This window comes from Halichoeres trimaculatus, unplaced genomic scaffold (genome assembly GCF_033239565.1).
Source record: "Halichoeres trimaculatus isolate MK-OKI-2021-1 unplaced genomic scaffold, fHalTri1.1 fHalTri1_scaffold_9, whole genome shotgun sequence".
NCBI lineage: Eukaryota > Metazoa > Chordata > Actinopteri > Labriformes > Labridae > Halichoeres > Halichoeres trimaculatus.
This window is the reverse complement of record NW_027437188.1, coordinates 35,035,001-35,039,853: the sequence shown is the minus strand read 5'-3', so window position 1 is coordinate 35,039,853 and position 4,853 is coordinate 35,035,001.

The window sequence follows — 4,853 nt, the reverse complement described above, 5'->3', positions numbered from 1 at the left end:
GGTTCTTTAGAGCTCTGAGGATGTCCTGAAATCTCACATCGATAACCGCTGAACCCTCGACGGCAGACGCAGCGGTTAGACGGACGACACAACGCCCCGCCCTGACAACGAGGGACACACCTGGCTGCAAGGAGAGGAAGCAAGGAGAGGAAACAAGGAGAGGGGACAAGGGGAGGAAGGAAAGGACATTAGTGTTGTGATGTCATAAGGGTGACGTTCGCTGGGTGAGGAAGAGAAACTGATCTGCATTTCCTTTATCGTCTGTTTGTCTGTCGTAAACACAGCTCACTACCACTGTTTGTTAGTGTGTGTGTGTGTGTGTGTGTGTGTGTGTGTGTGTGTGTGTGTGTGTGTGTGTGTGTGTGTGCCTTCTCTCAGGACAATGTGACCAAACCGTTAAAGCTTTACAATGTGGACTGTGAGTCCACTACGACTCCTAAGTGAAAAAGAAAGAAAGAGTGTGTGTGTGTGTGTGTGTGTGTGTGTGTGTGTGTGTGTGTGTGTGTGTGTGTGTATGTGGTGTGTGTGTGTTGGGGGTAAATCTGGTTCCATTCACGAGTTTTTGCTCCCTGCAGGACATTCACTGCCGAGCTGTTTAATCCAGACCTGAAAGAAACCATTTGGATCTGTGTGTGTGTGTGTGTGTGTGTGTGTGTGTGTGTGTGTGTGTGTGTGTGTGTGTGTGTGTGTGTGTGTGTGTGTGTGTGTGTGTGTGTTGGGTCTGCTCCTCACCAGACCCAGACTCAGTGTTCAGAAGTTCTGACGTCAGGACTTTGTTAGCCTGGCATTAGCTTAGCAGCAATGGACTTTGACTCCTCCCCCTTAATGAGTGATCGTCCAATCACAGCGTGATAACTGATTACAGCATAAATTCATCTCGCTCAATAAATGAAAACAAACTCATAAATACCACGTCCTAAAATTACTTCTGTAAGGTTTTATTTGCAAAACAGTGTTTTTCATTTTAAATGAATGAAAAAAAAAACTAAAACTGTTTTTTGAAAAAGGTTTTTTTGTTTTTAAAAAAACAGAACTCAAACTTTTGCCCCCACAGAATCCTAAATTTCATTTCTACAACTAAAAAAAAAACAACGCCAAATATCCTTATCTTATTTTTTAAAACTTTAACTTTGATCTGTTAATTCTGAAAAAAAAGTCAAATTTCTAATTTTTTTCCCCAAATTTTGGGCTTTTATCCCTGAGTTTTTCTTTTAAAAAATAATCATAATAATTTAGATTTTTTTTCTCTGAACTCCTAGAGTAAAGTCAGGATTCTAAATATTTTCTCAGGGTTGTTACTTTAATTTCTAAATTCTGAGGGGAAAAATCCAAATTCTGAAATCTTTGAAGTCAGAATTTATAAAAAAAATATGTCAGAAAAAAATATAAAGTTTCTGTCGAACCCTGAAATATTATAGAGGTCTGCCTCTGTTGATGTTAAGACTTTTACCAAATACTGTAAAAACTGACAGGGAGCAGTTTTTACAGCGTTTTCAGATAAAGAAGAAGAAGAAGGAGAAGAAGAAGAAGAAGAAGAAGAAGAGGAAGAATACCCTGAAGGTTTTACTAGAAGCGCAGAAACAGAAGAGCTCTTGTGTCCGTGTGGGCTCTACATGTGGATTATATAACCTCCACATCACACCTCAGATCCGCTGTGGGAACATTAAAGTCCACAATCTGTGTAAATCCCGGAAACATAAATAATCCGGATCAGCTCATGAATCCAGCTCTGCAGACGGACTCTGAAGTCCAGCCGGCTTTGAACTGAGCTGTGAAACAGAGGTTCAATCTGCAGATGATCAGGTCACATGATGGAAGGAACGCCACCTACTGTCTGCAGCTGTATGAGCGTGCTGGCGTGCAGTGATGCAGGTTTTTTTTCTATATTATCAAAATGTCTTCTTCTTCTTCTTCTGCTGCTTCTCCTGCATGAGACTTCAGAGAAAACATTTACTCTTTGTGTCAAAACATGTTTCTGATTGGTCATCACAGGAAAACAGGTCTGTTATTCCTGGACAGCAGACTGTTGCTATGGAAACAGCTCTGATAACATGCCCTGGAGGTCTCACTTTGAGCATATTAGTGTACAGAAAGAAGCTGAGTTAGTGTGACAACCGTTAGTTCCAGGTGAGCCACCTTAGGAAAGGTCAGAGACATTTCTTAAAGTTGGTATGTTAAGGTTAGGTTAGGCTAGGTTAGGTTAGGTTAGGTTAGGTTAGGTTAGGTTAGGTTAGGTTAGGTTAGGTTGATCAAGTTGTTTAATTTGGACGGTTTATGTTGGCTTAGGTTAGGTAAGTTAGTTTGGGTTAGGTTAGATAAGGCTAGGTTAAGTTGATCAAGTTGTTTAGTTTGGATGGTTTAGGGTGGGTTAGGTTAGTTTAGTTGAGGTTAAGTTGATCAGGTTAGGTTAGGTTAGGTTGATCCAATAAGTTATAGTTTAGGTTCCTTTAATCAATGTTGATCAGGTTAGGTCAGTTTAGTTCAGGTTAAATTCATCAGGTTAGGTTAGTCTAAGTTAAGTTGGTCAGGTTAGGTTGGTTTTGAGTAAATTGATCAGGTCAGGCTTTGTTAGGTTAGTTTAGGTTAGGTTGGTTGGTTTAGTTAAGAATAGTTTAGCTTAGGTCAAGCTAGTAGGTTTAGTTAAGTTTAGCTCAGGTTAAGTTGATCAGGGCTATGCTAGGTTAGGTTAGTTTAGGTTAAGTTGGCAAGTTTAGTTTAGTTAAATTTAGCTTAGCTTAGATTATCTTAGGTTAAGTTGGTCAGGTTAGGTTGATTTAGGTTAAGCTGCTCAGATTAGTTTAGCTTAGTTTTGGTTAAGGTTATCAGGTTAGGCTTAGTTAGGTTAATGTTTAGTGATATCAGGTTGAGGTTACAGTCATTAAAAAAGAAAGAGAAAAACAAACAGCAGAGGCATTCATTCTTAGTTTGATGGATGTTTCACTGCAAAGCATTCTGGGACTCGTAGTTTATTTGTCTTATATTAAAACCACTTTTGATGTTTTGAAAATAATGATTTCTAAAACTCCTAAAAGATTAAGTAATGGTTCCATTTGGTGTTAAAACATGCTTTCCTCCTCAACACATGCCTCTTTTTTTTAGTTTTCAAGTCTGATTTTTATTTCAGATTTTATTCTCAGAGTGAGAAAACCCCAGGATGGATCTGTCAGCCTGTAAATCTGGTGTTTCTGGAGTCCAGATGAGTTTTATGGAGGAAACAGAAGTTTTGTGTTTGATATCTGCAGCAGGAAGCAGCAGCTGTTTCACTACAACACGATGTCTGCGACGGATCAGTGATAAAAATACAGATGTGCTGAAGACCTAAAAACCTGATGTGAGGAAGCCTGGGGATTTATTTCTGACTATGGAAGTTTCTGTTCTTCGTAAATGCAAACTAATTATCTCATACATCTTCCTCTGAGGTGTGTTATTGGAATAAGTAATAATTATTTGACAATAATGATCTGATTCAATGTTAATCAGTGTCATAAAGTCATTCCAAATACAAAGTCAGACACGGATAAGGGCTTAGTGATGTCATCAAAGAAGTTCCGGAATGTTCATCAGAGCTTAGAAGCTGTTACGGAACACTTTTCAAAGTAAAAGCCAAAACAATTTTTCCACTAGAGAAACTTCCCTTGATTTCACACAGTGCTTTTCTTTTGAAGTTGCGCTCAGAACCGTCAGTTACAGGAAGTAAGAGAAGTCTGACTCACGTTTGGTACATTGTTTGGTTTTAGGCGACAGAGCCCATCCGACACAACAGCGACCGCCACAGACGTGAGGACTGCAGAGAGAAAACACAGGGTGTAAGAAAATCATCATGTATTCATCTTTTTTGGTCAGACTCTAGTGGACACTCAGGGAACTGCAGCTTATTTTAACATGGAGCTCGATGGAGACTAACTCACGACTTGAGACAGGCTCTAGTGGACACTTAGGGAACTGCAGCTTATTTTAACATGGACCTCTATGGGGACTGACTCACTGCTTGAGACAGGCTCTAGTGGACACTCAGGGAACTGCAGCTTATTTTAACATGGAGCTCTATTGGGACTGACTCACTGCTGGAGACAGCCTCTAGTGGACACTCAGGGAACTGCAGTTATTGCACTCTAACATTTGCTTCACACCAGCTCTTCCTCTTGTTTTCTTCATTAACTGAATCACTTCCTGTTTTGATGTCTAACATTTGATGGTTTAGTTTTTAATGACACCTCCCTGGACTGGTCCCAGGATGCTGATCCCTCAGCGTCTCCTGGTGTCCATGTGAGGAGATAAATCTGTTGTTCTCCTCTGCTCCGCGTTAGAACAAACACAGCAACCATCTGGTGTGGATTTGGAAAACATCTGCCTTTTGTCATCAGCTCCCATCACTTTAAAAAAAGCTGGATCTGTTTTTATTCCTGCAGCAGCACTTTGGATCCTTCTGGAGGCTTTAGTTTAACTTTTAATAAAGCGTGTGTTTGCAGCAGACTCTCCGACCATCGGCCTTCTGGGAGAAGGAGTTAATTAGCAGACCAACACTGGGTCAGACCCCCCGTGTTTACAGTGACCTCACAGATGTGTGAAACAGGAAGTGTGTGTGTGCTTTGTTTGTGAAGTGTGCTAATAGGCTTTTTAAGGTCAATCTCAGAGAGGACAGAGAGGGCAGGGAGGACAGGGAGGCTGGGAGCAGATAAGTCATGAAGGCCACTCTTTTCTTTCAACAGCGACTTAGTTCAGAGACTGTGTGCAGATTTTCAGACCTCTACATTTTCACAAGTTGTAAAAATCCTGAATCAATCCATAAACTAATAAAAACACTCTGATCTAAAATCGTCCCTAGATCCCGACATCTCCATGAGACTTCCTGA